The sequence below is a fragment of the Eublepharis macularius genome, chromosome 11 (assembly GCF_028583425.1).
Source record: "Eublepharis macularius isolate TG4126 chromosome 11, MPM_Emac_v1.0, whole genome shotgun sequence".
Taxonomy (NCBI): Eukaryota; Metazoa; Chordata; class Lepidosauria; order Squamata; family Eublepharidae; genus Eublepharis; species Eublepharis macularius.
In genome coordinates, this window is record NC_072800.1 from 4235790 (window position 1) to 4262047 (window position 26258).

Here is a 26258-nt window from a genome sequence, read left to right on the forward strand (position 1 = left end):
AGGGAAAGAATTCCAAAGCCTTTTCCCCTTCCATCCATGGAAGTCAGACACTGGATTCAATTGGGGGCTGTAAGTCATGACCCGAATGGCATCTCCATGTTCAGAAACAGTCTACCTCTAAATACGACATGCTGAAGGACAAAAACTAGGGAAGGGGCAGTGGGTAGGTTTTCTACAGTCAGCAGGTTAATCTGTTTTCCAGAGAAAGCTGAAGGAATTGGTCAAGAAATCTTCTGCTTGCTGCCACAGTCTGATATCTTTCCAGCTCCCACTTCAGCCCTGTGTCAATCTTTGTGGCAGGGAGAATCCCCAAGTTCTCCACAGCAAACACGCAGGTGATTTGGTTAAAGTAACTTTATTAGAGATCCATCAAGTTCAAGGTGCTCAGACAAGCGAAATTGGCAGAAGTGACATAACTAGGGTTGGTGATATTAGTTATAGGGAATGTTCCCGCCATCAGGATATGGGTCATTAAAGTTTTGGGCTTGAAAGAGCCGGGGGGTGGGCTTGTGTGAAAGGGAGAAGCGAGGTTTAGGCTAGACAGAACAAAGAATGAAATCATCTCAGTTCCCAAGAAGGATACATTTCGAGCTGGCCTCAGCCGGCCTTCAAGGACACTTCTGGAGGCAGCGGGGAAAGAGAAAGTAAATACTTGTGAGAAAACCTACCGCCTTAACATCAATAAGAAACTTCTCATGCCCTCAAGAGGACCAGTACATAACACAGAATACATTCAGGGAAGATATGCAGACAGGCACATATGACACCCTGCTTCCCAGCGTGGGTCAGAAACCATCCCCCCCCCTTGCAACATTTCGCCAGTCCAATGTCCACTGGCCGACACTTGGTTCCCTAGGAAGCCAAACACAGTCTGGTCCATCCTAACTCACCCTTCCACATCTTCCTCTGAATTGTACAGGAAGCCAAAATATTCCAGTGCCTGATCCCCTGCCGCATCTGCATATGCAATAAGTATATTCTTCTTGAAAGATCTTTAAAATGATTATGATTGAATGTGGTATTTCCCTCTATTGGTATCAACTATGATATTTACTGGAACTTAATAATGATGCATTGGGGGACAGAAAGAGCCACAAAACAGGAGTCCTGAGAGAGAGAAAGCTGGTTAAGCCATCTTGCAGCACGGCACTTTTCCTTTGCGTTGAAACTCAACGCTACCATTTCATCACACTGTGACCTGGCTGTCCCTTCTGTTCTGCTAGGAGAAGATCTCTCTTTCTAGGTTCTTATGGGCCAGTGGGCGGGGGAACACAAAGTCGTCTGTTGGGAGTGTTCTTTACATCGATTGGGGGTGGGTATGTGGAACTTGGCCCTGCAAGACGGAGATGTTCTTCCGGACCTTTGACTAGGGGACAGCTTTTTGTCCCCCTTCTGACCATCATACCCTCTTTTTGCAGCTGCCTGTGAGTTACATCATGGTGGTGCTGGGGTTTATGATGATCTTGCAGTAGCTGATGGCACCTGGATTTTAATGTGTTAATGTGTTAATAAGGTTTTTTATTGTATTTTAACAGTATATTTGTGGGAAGCCGCTCCGAGCCCACTTGTGGGAAGGGCGGGGTATAAGTTGAATAAAATAAATAAATAGACTTCTAGCAACGGGGCCATCAGAAGACCACCACCTAATGACCTGTGCCTGCCAATTTGCCCAAGAGGTTCACAAGAATCAACGATTTATAGAAATAGTAAATGAAATTCAAGGCAAAATGCTCCATGGGCTGGGCCCAGGCAGGATTGTGGGGTGCCTGGGGGCCTCCCTTGCCACCTTTCTCCTCTCTCCACCCCATAACCTTTTAGATCCCCAGATTCTGCCAAGTAGTCACTATCATATCTATTCATTGAGTGTGTGTGTGTGTGTCTGTGTCTGTGTCTGTGTGGACCAGAGCTCCTTTTCAGGAGCCATGTGTTTCTTCTCTTTAAAGGCACCCTCAGAATCGCCAATGTGAATTTCTTGGAAAGGTGTGGGGATGGAGGAAGAGCAAAAGGAACCCTGCCAAGAATTGTTGAAAGGCTGCTGTTGAAGACAGAACTTCTCCCAATCCCCCTACAGGTAGGGATGTTGCAGCTTTTACAAGAATTTGTAATTCGTTTAGAAGAATATTTTTACCACCGGGGGACTGTCATTTTGTGTTTCTTTCTCCATCCACCCAAATTTCTCTGGCCTTCTTTCTCTGCCACCCCATCCCTATCTTCTGACCTGTCGAAAGAGAGGCAAAATCATTCTTACCATTTCCTCATCCATTTTGCTGTCTAATCTATTGACCACGAAGCCACCACAACTAAGCTAAGGTAAGCTACCAGAACTAGCTTCCTCTGTTGACTGTGGCATCATTTAACTGAAAGCCAGGCGGAATTTTGAGCTGATGCCACAATTGGTTCTAGATTTTTTCACTAGTGGAGAATCCGTTGCTTTGCGCGTTGCTCTGATAACCTGCAAAACGGGATAAAGGAACCCTTTGGCAGCTAACTCCTCAAGGGAGGCAAACTGGCCTTTAAAATTAGTATGTGCTCCCACAGTGAGCTTCAACATTGTGTAATGTTGACTGGAACTGACTTACCAATCACTATTGCAAAAAACAATAATGCATGCACCCTTTCTTTGTGCTGACCATCAGCTTTGGATGAGACGAGAGCTCTTCTGCCTGCATCCTCCCAAAGAGATTGGATTTACTATCCCTCCAGCCCCAAAGGTGCCCAGTGCAACAAAGGTCTCGCAGAGTCATCCCCACTTAGCACATTCCATTCCCTTCTTCTGTGATGAGATCTCCTGTCCTTGATTGAGGAGCTAGTCAAATGGCATTCATATGTATATACAGTCATTCCTGGGACAGAGCATCCCCCACCTAAAGTCATTAACTTAGCTCTGGTGGACTTCATCAGCAAACTATCCTCTTTGTGCTGCGCTAGAACTAGTTTTACATTTGTATTCACACACTCCGGCAGCTACCCATCAAGGCAATCAAATTCTTTGTTAAACCCAGGAACTGACCGTTTTAGCCTTTGTTCTGACTGCTAGGTGGGCTCTCCCACCTCAGGGCACATTTTACTTATAAAGGTAGGTCCTGGCCTCATTCAAATCATGCTGGCTTCCAGGATGCTGCTTCCTTAGGGTCTCTTCCCTAAACCTCTCTTCCTTTGTTCACACTTCTGGATCCATAAGCGTTGTTCCCTTGATGTTTGCCCAAGCCTCTTGCTCCCTTAAGTCAAGGAAGGCATTCGAAGCTACCGTCTTCTCCACGGACTGGACCCTTCTCTCCAGGATAGATATATTTAATCCCTCTCTATCCCCAATTTCTGGCTAAACTTCCTAGGTCTCTGTGTGCGTGTGTAATTATTTTTACCCTGTAATTGCGAGTGTATATGCACGCCATCTCGTTCTTTAATAAAAGTTATTGTTTGACCTTAAGAACCAGCCTTGTTTGCTATTTTGGAAGGGACCTGGTATACACCGGTGATAGATTCCATAGTTGCCGACCTCTTGCATAGCCATTCTCCTTGCTAGCTAATTCCCCCACAAATTATTTATTGCAAGGAGACCACTTCCGGTAACAATAGAACCCATGCTTACACAGAATCAGAATCAGATAGGCAAAAAGTGGAGATCTTAGGACAGAAATGTGAAATGAGACAATACCATTTAGTGTGAAGATCAGCTAACTGTTTTGGTTGGATGATGTTCCTCTCTGGCTCACACCACTCCCCTCACTGTCCTTCCTTTTGCCCAGGGAAATAAAATCAGACAACTAGGCATCAGAATAATTGTCAAACTGGAAAATTTCAAATAGCTGAAATGTTGAGAATAATTCTGTTTGAATTTAGAATACTTACAAAATTTATGGTCAGGAATGAATCATGATTGGTGACTTTCTAACTGCATATTTCTATTGGACATTTCCTGATTCACACACCAATCACTGAGCTGCTGTGCTATAGTAGCTCAAAGTAAATATGTTAAAACAAAACAGCAAAAATTCTGTTCTAAGCAATACCCATAGTGGATGAAATGGTTGCTATATGACTGATAATTGTTGGAGTCTAATTCTAATTATGTGAGACCATTTTTGCATCTGTAACCCCTTCTCAGTAGATGCTCTCAGATGTAACACATGATATGCAATCCAGCTCAAATCAAGTACTTTTACACGTGATGTGAACAACAGCATGAATATAATACCTCATTATATTCTGGCCTCCTTCTTTTCACAGAGCCTAGAACCAAATTTCTTGTAGTACCATTGAAGGGCTTAAACTCTTCCTTAGAGCCAGAGAAGCTGATTTTCCTTCTCTTGGATGTGGACTCGCTCATTTCATAGAGAGTGTCGCTGTTTGCTTTGGCAGTTAAGAAAATATGCAGAAAAGCTGTATCCAAAGGGCAAAATGTTTTTAACATGATGAGTATTTGTGGATTTGATTTTTTAAGTGATGTTATTTATAATGTATGTTTTATGTTTTCTGCATTTGTAATGGACTTTGGCTATACATAAATTCTATCATATAATCACCAGGAATATGACTCCTTTGCTCAAAAATGAGGTGAACTCCTAACTGTATCACTTTGATTGTAGTTACCAAAGTTCACCTCAAGCAGCTTTACTCATCATGAAAAGAAATGCAGAGGCGCATTTACCACAAATATAAGCATTGTCTTCAATAGGCATACCATGTTCAGGAGAAATGTCACATTACATTATACTGTGCATTCCTTTGGTCTCTTTGCTTTTGCAAAGCGTGGGTGTAAAGATGGCCTTGAAACACAGTGCCATGATGGGGATATCACTTTACACAAACAGAAACCCTACAAACAGATCTACAAGTGAAATACCAAACAGGTGGACTAACTAAAGGCCTCACTGTGGATAAACAAAGCACTATGGTGTTGTGATAAAACAATTTTTTTAGTGAAACCAGTTCTTGAAAAATTTGATAAAGTTTTTATCTCACTTGCTTCAAGGCAGAGTTGTTCCTAATCTCATTAAATCAAAAGTTTGTCCGATCACTCCTCCAAAGAACTTAGGGTGCCTTACACCCTTCTGAAATAGACGAGACCCTGCTGACCAGCCCAGTATCGCGCCACGAGATTCCTCGATAAGCAGCAGCTTAGAGTCGGCTCTCGCTGGCTGGCAGAGGATGTTCCAGCCACAGCACAGCCTTGATGTAAGGCTTACAAACCACTAGAAGGAATCTCTGGAAGGAGGGCTGCCCCCCCTTTTTTAAAAAAAACTTTTATTGATTAAGCAAAACAAAACACACAAAATGTACAATACTTCCAATGCCCATAATATCTTTAAAAACTTAAAATTAAAAAATTAAAAGCAAAGGGGAAATAACAAATTTTAAAATTCAATTAATTCAAAAACACATCATAATCCTTCCTATTTGGGATAATATTATTACACTTTAGATATTCTAGTACCGTATTTCACCCCTCTTCATGACTAGCTTTCCACATATTTATGACATTTTCCTCAAAAAAGGAATGATTGGTTATTCTACTCATTATATACATCACCCATATTTTATTGTACCATTGCATCTTCGTAGGTGGTGTATCCGATTTCCAGTGTTTATCTATCAATAACCTTGCAGCTGCCAATAATATTGGAATCAAAGTTACATATTCTTTTATCAACCTACTATCATTCCAAATATCAAATAATATCACTTTAACATTATAAGGAAAAGACACTTTAACAATCTTTATAATCTCCTCACAAATTTCCCTCCAAAAGACTTGAATAACCGGGCATTCCCACCAGATATGATAGGGAGTTCCTTTCATTTTACATTTCCTCCTACAATATGGGCTAGCAATTTTAAAAATTGATTTAAGCTTAGATGGAGTCAAATACCAATTTGAAAACATTTATAATATTGATATTTAATACACAAAATTTTAGATGTATTTGAAGGCAAAGCCCAAATTTTCTCCCAGTCTGGTTTGGTTAGCTCTTTTATTCCATCCTTTTGCCAACTTGTGATGTATCTTGGTAAGGGGGAACAGAATATTTCTACCAAATGTTCATATAACTTCGATAACCAACTGTTAACAATACTCTCTGAATCCTTCAACATTAACTCAAAATGTTAATTGTCTTAAAAACGCCCTTTCTTAGCAATGAATGTACTGAATTACTTATTTGGAGATACTGAAGCCATTCCATGTTGTTTTCCTCTCTACTTGAGCTTTAGTTATTATTTCTCCTTTTTTAAACCAATCGCTCTTTGAGTCTTCAGCCTCCCCTCCCCTCACAACATACACAACTCTGAAAAGAACAGGGGCACTGGGACCAATGGCACCCAAAGCAAAGAGCCTCTCCTTCTCTGCACATCCTCTCTGTTCCCCCAGGGAGTTCTCTGACAGGCTGTTTCTGCACGGCTTACCTCAACCCAGAACGCTGTGCAACATGCCGGGGAAAAAAAAACGCGGGAGATCGCATTTTCTCGCATGAGTTTTGCGTGATGTTGCGCATCATCGCGCAAAACTCGCGCGAGAAAACGCAATCTTCTGCGGGTTTTTTTGCATGTTGTGCAGCATTCCGGGTTGAGGTAAGCCGTGCGGAAACGGCCACAGTCTCAGCATTCTGGCTCTTGTTATGCCTGCTGGTTCCACGCCTGCATTGCTGGATACCAGAAACAGCAGTTTTTTGGATCTGGTTGTTACCTGGAGAGACTCAAGTGTAATTAAGAAACAGCAGAAGAGATCATGCTCCCTTCTCTTAAGACAATCAAGGCCCAGGGTTTTCATGGGAACATAAGTGGATGCATTTCTAAGGACAGGATGGCCTCCTCTCACTTCTGCCTCTCTGCTGTTGGTGACCTCCATCCCTGTGTCTTAGACAGCATCCAGCTCAATCTGCCTGATTGCTTTTAGAAAGATCAGGATGCATGTTTCTCCCTCTCTTTCATCCTCGCAACAACCCTGTAAAGTAGGTTAAGGTTAGAAAGAGTGATGGCCCATGCTCACCCACTGAGCTTAATGATGGAGGGGGATCTAAGCCGATGTTTCCCAGGTCCAAGAACTAACTAACCAAGAACTAACTCTAACTAGCACACCACAGTGGGTTGATTGGTTCCCATCTACATGATAGTCAAGTATTTTTGTTTGTTTCTCTATCTTGGGATGATATGACCATTTGAAATAAAGTTTTTTTTAAAAAAAATTGATGATATTGGGTTCAGCCAATCCCTACCAATTTCTGATCCAGTAAGCCAAGAGGGTTGCCAACTTTGGGTTGGGAAATTCATGGAGACCTGGGGCTGGAACCTGGAATGACTGGACTTGGGGGTGGAAGGGAGCTCAGCAGGGTATACGGCTGCAGAATCCACCCTTCCAAGGAGCCATTTCCTCCAGGAGAACTGAGCTCTGTAGTTTGGAGATCAGCTGTAATTCATTTGAAGAAGACAAATTCCCTGTTGGGGATTATTAGGAAAGAGTTTGGGAAGAAAACAGTCAATATGGCAATCCCCTTATATACATTTAGGGTGCAGCAATATTTACAATGTTAAAGCTATTAAAGCCTCCAAAGCCCCTAGCCATAATCAAGATTAAAAATGATGACACGGTACAAAGCAAGGCATTAAAAACAGTAAGACATAATTTGGATTTTTAAAATGTAACGTTTTTTCTAGCTTTTCTGAGAGCCCAGCGGGGCTGGGGAGGACATTTTTCAAGCAAATTTCATGAAATTTGCAGGGGACCCTGTCCTGCATGTCCACTAAAGATCCCCCAAGGTTTAGGAAGATTGGACCCAGGAGTCTAATTCTATGGGCCCCTGAACAAGGTGCCTTCTGACACTCTCTTTTCCTTCCTATAAGGGAAACATTTCCACGGCTTTCCAGGCAAAGAAACCTTAAGCAAAGGGGGAAACCCCTGGCCAAAAGCCACTTCTCAATCCAAGTCCTAAGGCAAGCTGAACCAACAAAGCCCAATAGAACCAAAATGAAGCAAAGGAATCCCACCAGAACCAAGGGGAAGTAAGGGGAGCAACATAAACCAGAGAATCTCACCAGAACCGAAATGAGGGGAACCAACATTACACCAGGGAATCCCACCAGAACCAATGTCAACCAAGGGAATCCCAACAGAACCAAACAGAAGCAAGGAGACCAACATATAACACAGAGGCCATTTCCACACAGCTTACCTTCCCTTGGAATGACCTGGAACATTGCGCAAAAAATGCGGAAGATCGTGTTTTCTCGTGAGAGATTTGCACGACATCATGCAAATCTCGTGCGACAAAACACAGATCTTCTGTGTTTTTTGTGTGATGTTCTGGGTCATTCCGAGAGAAGGTAAGCCATGTGGAAACGGCCAGAATCCCACCAGAACCAATATCAAAACAGAATCCCACCAGAGCCAATGTCAACCAAGAGAATCTCAGCAGAACCAAACTGAAGCAAGGAAGGGCATTGTTGCAAGTTCAACAGAACCAACAACCAACATTAAACCTTTTCCAGACAAGACTTTGAAGCCTGCAAAAGAGTGTGGGGCTCACTAATTCACTCACTCCCCTCTCCCTGGGGAAAGCCTCAGAAAGTTGGTGGGGGGGGGGAGAGGAACTGCAAGAGGAGCAAGCCAGCTTTAAGGGGCTGTAATCCAACATTAATTTATTCAGTATTCCGATTTTGTTCAAGATTTTCTAATGTTATTCAGTATATCTAAATAATACTAAATCGGCAATTATTTGGTATTATCCAGGTATACCAAATTGCATACCCCTAGCATACATCTCAGGCCACATATGCCTGAAGCATGCCTTTTGAAATTTTGGGAACTTCCCAGGGGGAAACTGAGGAGCACGCCTTCCGCTACTGACGCCACAACTTGTGAGCTGGGGCATTTTGCGCAGCGGCATGCCTGACCCATACACATGACTCTTCTCTGCTCAAAAGGGATGGAGAAAAACTAGGCGATGTCCATGCAGAGGCCCCCAGCTCACGCATTGCACTGTCTGCATCAGGGCACGGGATGAGCCATTCAGGCGGCCCCTGGGTACGTTGTCAGCACCATCATGCATTATTAGCCTTATTAGTCCTTATTGACAAAAATGACTTGCAATTATATTTTGCTTCTCGGACTCTCTCTTCTTCTACCTATTACCTGCCTTTGATTGCTCACAGGTGGGGATAAAAGCACTGCAAATTTTTTGACAAAAATCAAACACAAATGCCGCTTTGATGAGGCAGCGGTTTAAAGCAAACAAGATGACAGTCTCATGAGTATTCTGGGAAAGTGTGAGGAAAGATTAAAGGAAATAATGGTATTTCTTTAGAAAAGGGCAAGGAAACAGAAGGAACATAACAGAGATTCTTCGACTTCGGAAAGAATTGTATGGCACTCACTTGCGATGCACGTTTCACATTAGAAAAGGCTTCCATATTTAGGTAAAATGTAGACATCAGAGTCTTACCTTCCTTAACTGTTTCATACCCTGCAATATTTCACAGGTGAGATGAGGGCCACTTGTGAACTTACCTCATCTCTATTTTCATAGGAAGTATCCCTGCCCAATGCTGTCTCTGCTAGAGATACGTGAGGAACGGCTTCTCGTCTGATGTGCGTTGGTATTTATTTACTCTGAAACAGCATGTTCTGCACTGCCTTCAGAACCAGGCTTTATTCATAAACTGACAACGATGGATTCTTTTAAAAAAATAATATTACCTGTACAAATTTCTAGCTGAGTTTTCACTGAAGTGGTAAACTGTGGCTGAATTACATCACTTCACGCTACAGGTACCAACTTGTGCTCCTCCACGAAAATAGAAATTTATATATGTAGTAAACTAGGATGTAAAGCAGAAATGTGTGTAAATCTCCCCTCCCTGACATTCTAGCTTTCTATGTGCAGGGCATTCAAATATATGAGCCCTCTTGAACCTTCTCATCTCCCCATAAATCCAGCAAATCCAAAGTTTCTCTTGCAAGCCAAGAGATTCCTTGGCCACTAACAGCTTTATTTTGAGCATCTTTAGCAGAAATGAGAATCAGGCAAGAGGCTGCTAATGACACCACTGTGTGAGCAGAAAATGTTCAAATGATCCAGTACTGTGGTTGCATGGTTCAGATCATGTGCACTGAGAGAGGGAGAGTCTTTCAGAAGCAATATTGTAGGATGACACCAGAGCACACGCATGGCCTGTGAATCGCCATTTTCCTCATTTCACTGAGGAACAGAATGTTGCCATAAGTAAAGGAGGCAGAGCATGTACAGTAACTGCCCCAGACCTTGAGGAAAATTGTTACTAGAATTTAAAAAATAATGTTAATTATAAGGAAATTAATGATTATTACTAGTATTATGATGTAACAACATTAAAATGTTTTTTTTAATGAAATGGGCCATTTTCACACATCTTTAAAATAGTGCAATACTCATGGAAGGCAGCTGGCTTCCTTGCTCAATGTTTGACACCATCGGTTTACAAAATGCCACAAAAGCACCATCATAACTGCCTGCCTCCATTTTGTAAACAAATGGTGTCAAAAATCGTGTGAGGAAGCCGGCAGTCTTCCATGAGTATCGCGCTATTTTAAAGATGTGTGAGAACAGCCATGGTTCTACGGTCCTACTGAAATTTGCAGCGAAATAAAAACAAAGACAGTGTGTACAATCTTCACATCTCATTGTCTGTAACTTGTCCTGGCAAATGGCCTATGGTGCATTGTTTAACACTCAGAAATACTTAAGAGCGTACACAATAGTGTTATAATTTTTTTTAAGTTAAGGGAGGCCAAAGGAGGAGGGAGAAATAGATGGGGAATGTGTTTATGGAGGGTAGTGGAAGATTTCACCAGTCAGCACACAGGGACAGAAAGGGAAGAGGTGAGGGAGCTCAGGCAGGAATTGAGGCAAACATTCTGTGTATGGAAAAATCCGACTCAACACTGTCTTGAGAAAAACAGTTCAGAAAATGCACCTGCAAAACCTTTGTGAAAAACCAGAAAAACACTAATTCTACAGCTGAAGCGACCTTTTAATGTGCAGAATTTGGAAGATGGCCTGAATTAGTAGGGTCCAGTAGCACTTTTAAGACTAACTTTACTGTAGCATAAGCTTTGACCGTCACAGTTCTCTTCTTCAGATGCATCTGATGAAGAGAACTGTGGTTCCCAAAAGCTTATGCTACAGTAAAGTTGGTTAGTCTTAAAGGTGCTACTGGACTCTTTTCTATTTTGCTACTACAGACTAACACGGCTAACTCCTCTGGATCTGTGAATTAATAGGGACACAGAAACAACTTGAGCATATGGGAAAGCCCCGGGGCATGGGTAGCTGGCTTTTGGTGGAAGCAGTGGTTCCCACCAGCCCCTTGTTTGGTCCCAGCTGTGTGTATGTGTGTGTTTGACAGTGATTCCCAGGCTCTGTCTTGGACTTGTGCCCAGGGCCCCAGCACCACTAAGGCTGCCCCTAGCACCAAACAGTAGAGGATAGCTATCCACGTCAAGGGCATTTGGATGGGTCAGAAGCAGAGCGCAAGATGGCATGGAGCCTTCCTCGGATCCAAGACAGGCAGTGTGGATGTGCTTGTAAGAAGGTATCATGAATACATTCTAGAGCGGCTGTCAGAGTGGAAAGTTGGTGGCAGGAGGCATCTGGTTCCTGCCATAGAAAGTGCAGCCTTCAGAGGGTGATTCATCTGCTCATTCACATCAAATAAAATATTTAGATAGATTTTTCTTTTCCTTTTTTTGGAGCACCAGGTTTTTCTTTTGTTTGCTTAAATGCTACTGGAGAGGGTTCATTCATCCTACTGAGTTTCACTTCTTGGGTGATGCACAGCCACTTATCAGCTGCAAATAACTCAGCTCAATTTTCTTTGTGCTCTGAAGGTTGTCCTCATCCGATATTACAATAAATGCTGATGGCAATAAATAAGCAGTTTCATCAAATCACTTCAGAAATATCTCTCTGTTGTATATTTCTGTTTATATTTCTGACAGCTATGAGTAAATTTCCAGCACAGGGCCTGAAAATTTATGATAGATTCTACTCCTGTTGCTTTAAAGCAAATTTCAGGTCCAAGTCCCAATGCACTGAGATTTGCAAGCAGGTTCCTGACTTGGCATTTAAATTATCCCCAGAGTTTACAAAGAGATCTCTTTGCTTTTCCTGTTATATAGTGACATTTAGGGCCAGCATGCCCATTGAGGCCAGGTAGGCGGTGGCCTCAGGGCGCGGGGTGCCGGAGGAGGCGGGGGGGGGCAGGTGCACGTGCCACGGAGCTGCAGCCTCCTAGCCCTCCTGCCCCATGCCGCTGCCGCCTGCACACACCCCTGGCCGGGCGCAGCAGCCACGGGCAGGCGTCTGCGGCGGCGCAGGGCAACTGAACAGGAGAGCTCAGAGGCCACCCGCGCCCCATCCCAGCCGCCCGCCGCAGCGATCGGGCCGGCAGTGCACGCGCACCCGTGATGACGTACACGTGACATCTGGAGCGCGCATGTTGGGGTGCCTGGCCAGCCGGCCGGCTGAAGGCGCTGAAAACCCTGGTGGGCGCTGCTGGTGACATTGTTGTGACAACTGATAACTAGTAATATGATAATCACTTTGGTGGGAGTGGTGGTGGTGGGGATATGTATATTACAGGCAGTGAAATCCTAAACATAGTTACTCAAGTCTAAACCCATTGAAATCAATGGGCTTAGACTGGAGTAATTCTGCTTAGGATTTCACTGAGGGACACGAGGTAGGATTGCCTTGCCTTACATTTTCTTTCGCCTCTGGAAGAGCAGTTCTGCTGGCAAGATGCCTCTTACTCAGTAGTGGGGGCAGAGGGCAAGTTTGCCCTTTTCACAACTGGCTTCCATTGTGCACTGAAAGGAAGACATGGTTCAGTGGTAGAACCTCTGCTCAGCATACAAAAGGTCCCCAGTGGTACCACAGCCAAGCTCAGCTATAATAATCAATAATTAATTGTATGCTGATGGGCCTAATACAAGCAGTGATTTCTTATGTGTTTGCAATAAGCAGTTCACAATTGCTTAGTAACTTTGAGAAACTGTGTTTATTTACATTGAGTACCGAAGGCAAGATAACGGTACAAGCTAGCATTGTGTGTTTGCCAGATAAATTCAGGCAGAAAGGAGTTCTTGAAAAGTAACATATTCAGTCAAAGACTTATTCTGTAGTGTCACACATGCAAATGTAACATCGGCTGACTTTGCACTAAAAAAGGCGACATGCATACCAAAAATTTTAAATATGACGTAACTATGAACCAATCATATTGTAATTATGTACACTAATATTCTGATGCCACAATTGCTATTAAAAACTCTGCTACTCAAGGGAGGAGCAGAGGGAACCATTTTTGGCATTTTGTTCTCTCTCCTGTAATTGCAATTATGGTTCTAAAGACCCTTCACTCCAGCCCTTTGAGTCTAATTGGGAAGGGCGCAAAGAGTGAGCTGTTTCAGGCATAACACAGGTCCAGTCCCTGGCATATCCAGTTAAAAGGACCCGGTAAGAGGTCGTGGGAAAGACCTTGGCCGGAGACCCTGGAGAGCTTCTGCCAGTCTGAATACACGATACTGACTTTGATGGACTGAGGGTCTGATTCTCTCAGCATCTGGCAGCTTCTTGCGTAGGGTTCCCAGTCTCCAGGTGGTAGCTGAAGATTTACTGGAATTATAACTGATCTCTGGGCCATAGAGATTAGTTCCTCTGGAGAAAATGGCTGCTTTGGACGGTGGACTCTATTGCATTATATCATAAGAACATAAGAACATAAGCAAAGCCATGTTGGATCAGGCCAGTGGCCCATCCAGTCCAACATTCTGTCACACACAGTGGCTAGAAATCCAGTGCCATCTAAAGGACTGTCAGTGAGGCCAGGACACCAGAAGCCCTCCCACTGCCTTCCTTCCAGCACCAAGACAACAGAGCACCACCTCCCCACAAAGAGAATACCATCTATCTCCTGTGGCTAATAGCCACTGATGGACCTCTGCTCCATATATTTGTCCAGTCCCCTCTTGAAGCTGGCAATGCTTGTAGCTGCCACCACCTCCTGTGGCAACGAATCCTAATCAGGTCCCCCCCCTCCTGAAACTCCGCCCTCTCCACGCCCCAACCCAAATTCTCCAGCAATTTCCCAACCTAGAGTTGGCAACTCTTTATTATGCGTCAGGTGCTTCACTTTTCCCTGTAGGAGAAAATGGCTGCTGCACAACTAGAACGGTGTACTCATGGGGATATACTTGTGGGTGCCACTGTGTAGCCATCATTACTGATAGATTTCCCAGCAGAGTAGATAGTGGCTCCTGGAGTTGTTTCTTTTTGTGAAATGAAAACTGCTCCTAGGCCAAAGGCTAGGAAAAAGGAGTGGCCTGTAGGCCTCAAGGAAGCCTTGGTGTAAATTTCCCCACAGGACTACAGTTGCTAAGCAGCCTCCAATCCCTATGATTGGGCAGGGGAAAATGGAGGGAAAGCAGAAGCCAATCAGTGGTGAGGAGGCAGGGTGTGGGCAGAGGGCATATAAGGCCTAGCCCAGGGAGGGAAGGAGGCACAGGGGCTATTCCCTGTATGGAGCAGAGGTGCTTTTGGCAGGAGTCAATGCATCACCCCGGGGTGGGGGACGATGAGCCTGCTGGGATCAGGGCTGATATTTGGTGTAGTGGTTAAGAGCACAGGACTCTAATCTGGAGAACCAGGTTTGATTCCCCACTCCTCCACTTGAAGCCAGCTGGGTGACCTTGGGCCAGTCACAGCTCTTCCAGAGCACTCTCAGCCCCACCCACCTATGGGGTGATTGTCATGAGCATACTAATAACATACTTTGTAAACCACTCTGAGTGGGCATTAAGTTAGAGTTAGAGGACTGCACCCAAAGAGTGGTGGTCAATGGCATTTCATCAGATGGGAGGGAGGTGTCCAGTGGGGTGCCGCAGAGCTCGGTTTTGGCCCGGTACTTTTCAGTATTTTTATCAATGATCTGGATGAAGGGGTAAACGGGCTACTCATTAAATTTGCAGATGATACCAAATTGGGAGGAGTGGCAAACACCCAAGAAGACAGAGTTAAAATTGAACAAGACCTGAATACTCTGGAGAAGTGGGTGGTTGTGAACAGGATGCAATTCAACATAGATAAGTGCACAGTATTACATCTGGGCCACAAAAATGTGAAGCACAAATACAGGGTAGGGGATTCACTTCTGGGTAGTAGTGTATGCGAAAGAGATCTTGGAGTAAGAGTGGACTGTATACTAAATATGAGCAGTCAGTGTGATGCGGTGGCAAAAAAGGCAAACTCAGTCTTGGGTTATAGATGCAGAGGAGTTAGCCCTGTTAGTCTGTGGTAGCAAAATCAAAAAGAGTCCAGCAGCACCTTTAAGACTAACCAATTTTATTGTAGCATAAGCTTTCGAGAATCAAGTTCTCTTCATCAGATGCATGATACAGAGACTGGTCAAATATAGAAGAGGAGGGAGAGAAGGGGAGGGGAGAGAAAAGAGGCAATTAGGGGGGGGAAGGGGAGGGTGCAACCAAAACATTCCTTTGCTAGTATATATAAACATCTCCTTTTGGTGTGCGGATCAGTTGGCTTCAAAGGAGTTTGCCCTGTTAGTTTGTAGCAGCCAAACTGCTAGACCATCCAATTCCAATGAAGTATGAGCCTTTGATAACCACAGCTCTCCTTGCCAGATGCATCTGACAAAGAGATCTGTGGTCCCCGAAAGCCCACGCCAGGTGCCACTGAGCTCCCCCAGACCCCGCCTCTGTAAAGGATATCTGTTACCTGTGATAATGTGATAACCATTCATAGTCCCTATTCAGTCCCAGCTTGACAGAGTCAAATTTGCATATGAATTCCAGTTCAGCAGCCTCCCGTTGGATTTTGTTTTTGAAAGGTTTCTGTTGAACTACAGCGACCTTTAAGTCTTTGATGGAATATCCTGGTAGATTGAAGTGTTCTCCCACTGGTTTCTGGACGTTTCCATTTCTAATGTCAGATTTGTGTCCATTTATTCTTTTGCGTAGAGCTTGGCTGGTTTGTCCAATGTACAGAGCAGAAGGACATTGTTGGCACATGAGGGCATATATTAGATTGGAGGATGAGCAGCTGTAAGAGCCAGAGACCCAATGGCATCAACTACACTGTCTCTGGCTGGCTGGTCTAGCAGTTTGGCTGCTACAAACTAACAGGGCAAACTTCTTTGAAGCCAACTGATTCACACACCAAAAGGAGATGTTTACATATACTAGCAAAGGAATGTTTTGGTTGCTTCCTCCCCCTCCCCCCCTAATTGCCTCTTCTCTGTCCTCCTCTTCTCCTCCCTCCTCTTCTATATTTGACCAGTCTCTGTATCATGCATCTGACGAAGAGAACTTGATTCTCGAAAGCTTATGCTACAATAAAATTGGTTAGTCTTAAAGGTGCTACTGGACTCTTTTTGATTTTAGTCTTGGGTTGTATCAAAAGGGCCTTTGCTTCGAAATCGCAGGAGGTCATAGTCCCTCTCTATACTGCCTTGGTCAGGCCGCACCTGGAGTATTGTGTGCAGTTCTGGAGGCCTCACTTCAAGGACCTCTAGGGTCATCTAGTCCAACCTCCTGCACAATGCAGGAAATTCGCAAGTATCTCTCCCTCCCCCCAACACACACACACAGTGATCCTTACCCCATGTCCAGCCAGCTTCTATCCCTGTGTAGTTATACTGGCCCTGTATTAATTCTGCCAACATTTTATTACTGTTCCTCTTTACTTCCTACAGTGCAATTAATAAATTGTTTCTCTTTTAATCTGCCTTTATTCTTCATGCCTCAAATCTGACTATACATCAGGACCAGCCTTGACTAAAGAAGGGTTTGCCTGGGGCCAGGGAGGGTGCTCTGGGCCCTCTACAATAAAGCCCCAGAACCAAAGGACCAGGTTTGCAGGGAGCAGGGGGAAAGGAAGAAGGGGTGTGTGTGGAGGGAGGGATGAGATCCTTGGAAGGGAAGGCCCATCTGTGGCCAACCCTGCAGGGCTCACCTCTTCCCATAACACTCTAAGTTTTGTTTCTTGGTCTTGCTAGAATGTAATGGAGTATTGGAAATGGGAGCCCATTTGCTATGTGTCATTTGTGCCCTGCTTATCTGCAATGTGTGCCTATTATACTCTGTATTGTATCCTGGGCCTCTGAGAATGTGTAAAGAACTATCTGTGTAGCTGTCCAACTGTGTAGCTGTGAAGCGCTTATCTTGCAGGTGGCTACTTTCACTTTCTCGACTGGCCTGGGAAAGTGTCCTTGAAGTGCCAGTTGGAGTCCTATCTCCCCTACCCTACCCCCTACCAACCTCCTAGGTCCTGGGCACCTAAATTTTAACGGTCCTTATCCCAGGGCGGGAACCCTGCCCTATAACTTAACATTGCTTTGCCCATTTATGTCACTTCTGCCAATGCTGTAGTCTGAGTGCACTGATACTGATGGATCTCTAATGAAGAAACTTTAACTGGACTCTGGAAGTGTCTTCAGTGAAGTAGCTGGGGATCTAACTGGCAGAGCCTGACACTATGGAAGGGGGAGCTGAAGGACTAGGTGAGAACTTGTGTCCACCGAAACTTGCCTCAGTAGCATGTTAATGTGTGATGGCACATCCCAATGGGCCTAGCAAGTGAAATTGCTGCGTGCTCTCAACACACCCCTGGGACCTTGAAAATGCCAATAAGCAGCATGATAGCTGAATGAGCCACAGTTTTTCAGCAGGCATGCTATGGAAAGTATTATTTGGAGGTATTAGTAGAGACTGAGATGTTAAAATGTAACTTGGTAGGGACATTCATGCCATGATTCTACTTGAAAAGTTAAAAAATGAGCCTGATCTACCCACATTTTCATTGGGGAAAGGGTGACCTGGGCACATTGGTACCCGACAGCCAAAAAAGTCACGTCATCATACCAGCAAGAAAAGCCTGCGAGAAAGAATGAATAAGACTTAGCAATGCTATCCTTATACACAAGCTCTTGAGCTGTACAGTTTTCTCCACTCCTTGACACTAATAATTTGTTGCAGGCAAGGAATAAATAAATCTGTTATTTTGAAGATCAACAGTTGTGCCGATTGCTTGTATATTTTATCTTGCATGTGGTGAAGATACATTTAAGAACAAGGCAATATTTTTAATGGTATATCTGAAAAGTACAGAGAAGATTGCCAATAGAGAGGGACACGGGGGAGAGAGGTTTACATTGCAGATTTATAACGGTGGTAATTTGAAGCGGTATGGAAGTAATCTTCAAATGTCTGAGAAGAGATTCGACATTTATACTTTTAGAGATTTTAAATATGACTCAAGGCAGGCAAAATACTGTCATAAATGCTGAGTGAAAGTGGCAATGTACCAAATGAAACGGCAACGAGCCCTTTTTTAAAAACATACTCATCCAAGATAGATCTTTTTGTTGCTGTTGCTGAAAATGGCCTCCCATGTTTGCTATTTATGCAGTCTTTCTTCTAAACCTCAAGATGAGCATCATGGTTGGTGCTGGATAACTACACAGCAGTGCTTCAGCGAGCTGCTGATAGCACAACTGCCGTTTGCAATTTTGACCCAGGTGAGCTCTGCACCAATACTCGGTGAGGAAATTAGGTCGTGCCCCTCCAGCATCAGCTCCCTCCTGCCTTTCTCTTGCCTAATTAGCTGTGCAGACCCCATGTGACTCTACTTAAGAATGCAAACCCCCCAATTAGTTGAAGCAGGTAAACTGTTACAAAAGGTTCTCTAACCTTACACTGTGTGATCAGTGAAAAGAGGTGAAAGTCTAGTGAATTATGAGAAATGCTGTTTGAAAAGGCCGTGAATATATTTGAATGAAAAATGGGGCGAAAGATTAAATGCTGCAAATACCTGGGTCAATTCTTTCTGCAAATGCACAACCATTGTGCATTAGAATCAAGGACGGGAGAGATGCCCTGATATGTGTGACTCCATTCCTTTCTCTGTTTGTTCTTTTGTCAGCATGTCTGTTTCTCTTTCTGCTATCTGTACATTGTGGTATTTTGTTAACAGATGTTGTGCCTTTCATCTATGTAATTTATAGAAAGGTGGGTTGCCACTGGTTGTGGTTCTGTAGCTCAGATCATGTAAACAGCTTCAGCATCTTGACAAAATGCACATGCTTCTTATAGCACAGGTCCTGGAAAAGGAAAGCACAGCTGTAATAAAGCTGAACAAACATCAGCCAAAATTAATTAATTGTAAAGTTCAATGTGCTCTAGAGATCCCAAAAAATTAAGTGCATGTGCTCACACACACACGCACACACGCACACACGCATGCACCCTCAAACCATTCCTCCCAGACGCCTCAGCATCTACATGGAAGGAGAACCTCAAGTTTTTTCATGTTCATATTGAAAATTCCAGGAAGGACTTTCTTTTTGCTGTTTATAACTGTGACTATTAAGATCGTTTCTGGTGGGCGGTAGGTAGCCGTGTTGGTCCGCAGGAGAGGAGCAAGATTTGAGTCCAGTAGCAATTTAAAGAACAACACAATTTTCAGGGTAACAGCTTCTGAGAGTCAAAGCTCCATTTTCAGGTACTTTGACTCAAAGGTAGCTTTGACTCTCAAAACTTTACCCTGGAAATCTTGTTGATCTTTAAGGTGCTACCGGAATCATATCTGTGACCATAAAGCCAACTTAGAAAAGCAGTCATAAAACTGTGGAGTCAGTGGCAAAGCATGCATTTTAGACACAGATGCTTGCTTCCCACTTTCAAGCTGGCAGGTGTCATTGAATACACTTCATATTTTCAAATGGCATATAAGGCTCTCATTTGGTCAGGGCTGGGGCTATTTAGCCGTAGTGTAGCTCAACTGGTAGTGAGATGTTTGTAGAATGGGCATTTAGCCCGTATATACTTGCCAGGAGCAGGCCTTTGCAGCATAAGTGGCCCACTAGGGTTGCTAACCTCCAGGCAGGGCTTGGAGATCTCCCATAATTATGACTGGTCTCCAAACTACAGAGATAGTTCCCCTGAAGGAAATGGCAGCTTTGGAGTGTAGAAATAACAGCTTTGGAGTCTAGACTCTATGCAATCTCATCCTTGGTAAGTTTCCTTCTCTCCCCAAACTCTGCCCTCTCCAGGCTCTGCTCTCAAATCCAGGCTTTCCTCCCTGATTTCTCAGGCTGGAGTTGGCAACCCTGTGGCCCACTCACTCTTAAAAAATATGTGAAGTCATCTGGTTGCCTTATGAGGCCAAGCAGGAACTTTGAGGGCCTGCTTCAAGGTGGAGATGTTTTTTTTACCTGCTGCACTTTTTTGATCGATAAGGCTGCCAACCAGTTGCTAGCAACTGGTGGATGTCTGAGGGGTGGAGACACGGGGGAGCACTGTTGTCACCTATGTGCTATGTCAGACTGCGCCCAGGCTAAACGACTCACACCAGGCTCCTATTTGGGTTAGAAATGCCCACAGTTTTATTGATTACAGCTGGATGGAGCATTGGCCCAGCATCTGGGCATGGATCCTTGTTGGCATCGGAGGCCAGGCTGCCTAACCGATGCACCTCCCGCTGGCACTCCTCAGCACACGTTGTTCCATCGCCGGCCCTGCCAGGCCACCCTTGCTTCCAGATCCATCAGGGTGAGCAGTCCCGAAGGCCCACTCACCCTGTTGGGATCCAGCCCAATGCCTCAAAACCGCCACAGGAGGAAGGCCGAAAAGTTGTGACAGTGCCCCCCCCCATCAGTCCATAACTAGCAGAGGATGGGAGGGGAACTTGCTGCTCCTGCGGATCTGGCTGAATGGCGCTTGACCATGCGGCTGACCAGGCGGAGGACGGATGCTCCTCCTCTTCAAGGCTGGCCCTGCCTCCACTGCGTCCGGCACCCGCTGCCAACCCAGCCTGCCGGTGAGTTGTCAAGCTTCCCTTTGACACAATTGTATTATGTTACTTTTGTCAGGATCTGCCATGCTGGGGAAATGTAGCCTGTGTAACGCCATATTAATTGCTGTAGTTTTTTAGTCTCTCTCCCCTCTAGGTTCCTTCAAGTACATTTCCATGGGAGAGGATGCTGCGCCTTATCTGTTTTCTTCTGAGTCGACCTTGATGAACCAGCGTTCCCACAGAGAAGCTGCCTGCTATGTGAACTCTGGGGGGAGGCTGGGATCTGAGACTTTGAAGTGTAACAACTTTCCTTTTGTAACTCATTCCTAACAAAGCTTTGCTCAGCCAGGATCTGCTTGGTCCTGGAATGTGGACATCTGGGCCTGAATGCTGTCTTTCTAATAAAACCTTTTGAAATCAAAAGACCTTGTCTTCTTGCAGAAGGGAGGAAGGCAGACTCTAGCCAACTGGAATGCCATAGCCTGACAACTTTCAGGGGAAAACTTAGAAGTGATGCAGCACCCCTGGCAATTTATTTTTTTCCTTCCACCAGCTGCAGGCAATGGGATCGGAAGGTGAGAGATCTCCCACTTTCAACAGTCAGTTGCATTCCTGTTCATGGGACTTAAGGTTTAATCATTAGGCTTGATATACATGACAGGTTAGGACCTATGTTGAGATGGCAGGTGTGATGTGAACGGCATGGGTTGCATACACATCGTTTAAGTTATATTGCAAGCACAAAGGTGCATTTATGGATGTTGCACATGGAAGGAGGGAGATGAGGTTTAATGCCTCTTGGGACAGTTTGGTTTATTTAGGTAGAAACTCTTTATGCTATCTTTCCTGGGCACTTTCCTTAAGTGGCTTACAAACTAGGTGAGGATTAGTGAAGCCCACGGCAATGCTAGCCAAACCCAGGTCTAGGGTGGATTTGTCCATGCTACTGGCACTCATTAAGAGTGGGGTCCCTAACCGTTCTGAGCTTGTGGACGTCTTTGGAATTTTGAGAGGGGAGGATGAGTACTGTCCCAAAATGGCTGCTGCAGGAGGCAGAGCCAAACAAAATTCCTCCCTCCTTACTTTGTCAAAGAATCACATGGCAACCACATAAAACACATGACGCTGCCTTATTCCAAGTCTAGTCATTGGTCTGTCAAGGCTAGTATCATTTGTACTTCTGTTGGAAGTACGGTTCAGCCTCTAGAACAAAAGCATGTCTGGAGAAGACGGGCTGGGCTTTTGCTCCTGAACACTCATCTCCCCTCATGCATCAGCTTAGCTCCCTGGACTCTAAGCCTAGAATGAAGCACTAATATAATTTAATGTCTGAGATCCTGAAATGTAAGCCAGAAAATCTCTCAGTTGAATTTCAACTGTGACACGAACTCACCAAACAGACTCAATCAAGCCATTCTTTCCCAGTGAGGTTTCCTCTTTTCAGAATTTGTCTCTCCGAAGTCTACGCATGCAGCAGAATGAGGAGAAAAAGTCCTGAGGTGCTTGAAGAAGGCCCTTGTGGCTGCTGCTTTTCCAGAAGCAGGCTGGTCTAGGGATGATGTTCTTCCTTAGGGGGTAGGGGAGTATAACTACACATGTTACCTGAATTGGTCTCCTGGCGAATAAGTGAATGTGGCTGCAAGGAGTAAGACTATATGAGAGGGGTAACGGTGAGAAATCTCCACTGGTGTTCACGGCATCCTTTCCCCAAGATAGTTCAAAGAGCAATCTTTTATTAAAAGAGGGAAACACACACATAGATAATAAAATGGTAGCACATATACAGAGTCCTAGGAAGCTAGGCAGAAGGTGGAATAGAATGAGGGAGGGGGAGTATATTTACTGATCCTGGAGAGGAGAGTAGTCTACGGAGGAAGAGAGCTTCAAAAGTCCAGCATTCTCAGCCAGGAGAGAAAGAGAGGCTTGAGGACGTGTCCACAAAGGTATGACACTCAGATCTGGAGACGCAGCGTGCACACTTTGAATGGAGCTACAGCCCTGCTTCTAATAGGGCAAAGCTTGCCTTGAGGCGGGAGAGTCCTCTCGGCCGTTGGAATAAAGACTCCAATGGTCAGTTCCTGGAAATTACAAAGGTTTGATTACCTTGATTACTTGCTGCCGGGGTGTGTAAAAGGAAATGCAAAGTCTCTCCTGGAACTGCACAAAAGGGGCAGTTTGCTAATGAATCTACCAGAGCTGAGTTGATGAATTTGGATATAAAAAAATATAGGTTCCTAGAGATAGAAATTAACTTATGGATGCTGATTGATTGCTCCCAAGCTTGGGGTAGGAAATGTAATCACAGGAAGAGGGCATTGGAATGTACTAATGGGGTGACACAGCACAGCCCCCTATTGTCATGGTCTTAAAACAGTTGCTGAGGAGATAGTCAATCCAATCACCCTCGTCCTTTGCATTCACCTGCCCATTCCAGGCATACCTGAATCTCTTGGGCTGGGTCCAGCAACATTCTGCTTACCTGGCTTGGAATTTCCCCCTGAAGCAGACCAAGCTGCATTAATCCAGGGGCCCTGTGACCTTTTATATCACAGGCCTGTATTAAAGGTGCATCAAATATGGCGAAGGCCAGGGCTGACCACTTACACACAGATGCCCTTGGACCTCTGGTAGTTTGCAGTGTGTCCTTCTCCCATCTGCAGACCCTGAGTATGCCGCTAAATACGTGCCTCTGCAGGGCAAACAGTGTGTGTGTATTTGAGAGTGTTTTCATGCCCCAGTTAACGGGTTTTGGAATTACCTTACTGGGTACAGGATATCAGATGAGATGATGCAGTAGGGCTCTTCTTGCATTCTCAAATGGGTTCAGAATAATAAAATTAGTTGATAGGTAAAAACATTATGATAGAACTCTGGAGAAGATACTCTCTGAGCAATAAGATATGAGTCCAGTAGCACCATAAAGACCAAGATTTTCAGGGTATCTAATTGATTATATAAATTATGAAGATATGACAGACAAACAAGTGAAAATACAAACATGGCAGGAAATTCAAGCTGAAGGAAGAAAACATTCCGTGGTTGTTGTATTAACAAGTGATGACTACATTCAAAGAACAATTAATCAAAGCAGAGGTAGAATGGGCTGTGAACAATTCGTCATTAGGGGTTCAAAACACCTGTTAGGAAAAGTATATTACAATATGATACAGAATCAAAGCAAGTGAAATTGTATGATAAAATAGATGTAAAACTCAAGAGAAAATATATGTATGAGTCAGTGGGAAAATTTATGGACCACAGAAATCAAATTTACAGAATGTCAAAACTTGAGAATTGGTATAAAATGTTCTTCAGATGGTATATTTCTCCCAAGGTCATTGCAAAAGCTAACAAGAACTATAATGGAAACTGCTGGACATGCTAAAACAGGGATTCAAGATTCTATCACATGTAGTGGACTTGCCAGAAAAGAAGGAAATATTGGATAGACATACATAAAGAAATGCAGACGATATTAAAGTAAGTTTGTGATGAACCCCAAAAATATATTAAACATTTTACCAAGCAATATTACAAAATTACAAAAATATATAATGACTGCGGCAAGAGTAGTAATTGCAGATTTGACAGAATGGATAAATAAGCTGTACGGATATATGTTGAATGAAAAATTAACATCTTACATACATAACAGGCAATTTCAGAATTCCAAGAAAAATGGAAAATATTTTTTGATTATGTCGCTGAAAATTAGAATAATTAAGAACATTTATTAAATATGAAGAGAGAATGATATTTAAATACAAGTGAAAAACTGACAATATCTTATGTAAGCAAGTTTTATATAGATATATGATTCAACTGATGATAATATGATTTAAATAATAGAAATATATTCGTTATTTTTTCTTTTGCAGGATTTAGATGTTGTGTTTAGGTTCTTATATGACCTAGACGATTATTGATGATGGAAGTAGATGATTTTTGAGATATGAATTAGATGATTATATGATGTAGTTCATGTTTTATGTGGTTATGTTTGTGCTTATTATCAGAAATAAATCAAAAACGAAAACTTCAGGGTACCTCACGAAGGGAGCTTTGACACTTATACCCTTGCTGATCTTTAAGGTTCTACTGGATTCTGATCTTGCTGTTCTACTGCAGACCAACAAAGCTACCCACCTGAAATGTTTTGAGTAATATTATTTTAATGTTCTCACAGAATTTCTAAGGCAAAGTGTGTTGAGCCTTGACTTGAAGCAATCTGACTACGTGATGTGAGGTGCTGTGGGTGGTGTCAGATGAACCCAGGCTAAGGAACAAGTGCTTTAACAACAACAACAACAACAACATTCAATTTATATACCGCCCTTCAGGACAACTTAATGCCCACTCAGAGCAGTTTACAAAGTATGCCATTATTATCCCCACAACAAAACACCCTGTGAGGTGGGTGGGGCTGAGAGAGCTCTGAGAGTGCTGTGACTGGCCCAAGGTCACCCAGCTGGCTTCAAGTGGAGGAGTGGGGAAACAAACCCGGCTCTCCAGATTAGAGTCCCACGCTCTTAATCACTACACCAAACTTTCAACTCTGCTCCACATCAACAGCGCTAGTAGCAGATGTCAGGAAATAATGTAGGTCACATTAAACTGCCTTAAACCCCATCAGACCCTTGGTCCATCAAAGTCAATATTATCTACTCAGACTGGCCCTGGCTTTCCAAGGTCTCAGGCTTTCAAATCACCTGCTGTCTGATTACTGTTCCCAGGTGCCCGCCGATGGCAGGCAAACTCCCCAGGGGTTTGCCTCCTTGTCTTCCCACCTGCCAGTGATCGGTGGGAGGTAGCAAGCCCCCTAGAGGTCACCCACCACTGGCAGACACCCAGGGAACACGTGTGATGCGTGCACTCCTGGGGGTGCAGTGACGTCACTTCCAAGACCGGCCATGCAAACGCTCGTGCATCTGCTGCAGAGACATCACCTCCGGAAGTGACGTCAACATGCATGTGCTGGGAGCATGCACGGGTATGCATGAGGGACAACATGCTGCTGGCATGAGGTAAGTGCCAGGTCCCCTAACCTCCTGGCAGAAGGGTGGAGGGGCCTGGCAGCCCTATCCCTGGTCCTTTTAAGCGGAGCTGCCAGGGACTGACCCGGGGCCTCCTGCGTGCCGAGCAGAAGTTCCACCACTGAGCCACAGACCCCTCCCGATGTCCTTCAGTGTCCCTGTCACCACGATTAGCAGCTCGGGACTCTCTGGGGTGGGGACGGGAGTTAGAGGTGCTGTGGAGCATCTGACTTTCAGCCTTCACATGAGTTATGGAGACCATAATGCGTACCTGTGGAAAAACAGGCCCCTGGGCCCTTGTTTTTACCAGCTACTCGCCTGGCCCAGGTCTCAAGCTGCTAGGCCCCAGGAGGAGCTCACCTCTCAGCTTTATCCCACTAGCAGG